The 849-nt window shown below is 32.6% G+C and overlaps 1 protein-coding gene across 1 annotated transcript in view; it reads right to left on the minus strand.

Annotated features, from left to right (window-relative positions):
- LOC119592586 (cohesin subunit SA-2-like) overlaps positions 1–849 on the minus strand; it is a gene marked incomplete at its 5' end in the record, with an annotated part of 30,625 nt that overhangs the window by 28,069 nt on the left and 1,707 nt on the right.

Raw genomic sequence — 849 nt, forward strand, 5'->3', positions numbered from 1 at the left:
ACACAGCTCTTAACCCAATCATGTCATGGTGAAAAATCCTAGATGCTATTAATGAACCTTGGTTTTGCCAAACTTACTGGAGATTTCACTCATCATGAATAGATCAAATAGAGGAAGAGGAGAAAACATAAACTTTCTATTGTCATACATAAATCTGAAATTACCTTGCACATCACTCCCTTCTCAATTTGAAATTAATAACAGAAACCTATTCCTTTTCCTAGTAAATCCTGTCTACCTCAAACTATCTATCTACAGTATCTATTCATATCTATATAAACCAGAGGATTTCAACCTAAAGTTTATCAAGGGTTTCTCAGGGGAAATATCAACTACAGACATCTTATGGTATTTGGCAACTTTTGAATGAAAAATATGAAATATCTAGTCAAGCTGACATCCACAGTACATTGATTTAATCTTTATCACCATATCTTATGCATTGATAATCTTTATACTAGAGATCAGCATTTATAAATATGACTGTGAATGCAAGTTTTTTACTTTAACATTCATTAATGCAAATCTAAAATATTCTAATCTAATCCATATTCCATAGTTAAAGTACTGGTATTATATAATTTCTTAATGCTGTAGCTAAATTGTATGAAAACCTATAGCAAGGAGCTGCAATACTTCAGGGGAACTTGGTTGCAGTAAAAGATGCAAGTATGTGTCATGCTTACACCTCATGATATGTTCAAAGAGAAGTGAGGTGAGAGATAACCAGAAACATGGGGCCCACAAAGAGTTCGAGGGACAGGGTTGCAGGTTTGTTCAATTGGTCTCCTGATGCAAATTATATTTTTCTTTTTTTATTAGTTAAGGAATATATTTGTATATTTGGAG

This window comes from Penaeus monodon, chromosome 30, assembly GCF_015228065.2.
Source record: "Penaeus monodon isolate SGIC_2016 chromosome 30, NSTDA_Pmon_1, whole genome shotgun sequence".
Classification (NCBI taxonomy): Eukaryota; Metazoa; Arthropoda; class Malacostraca; order Decapoda; family Penaeidae; genus Penaeus; species Penaeus monodon.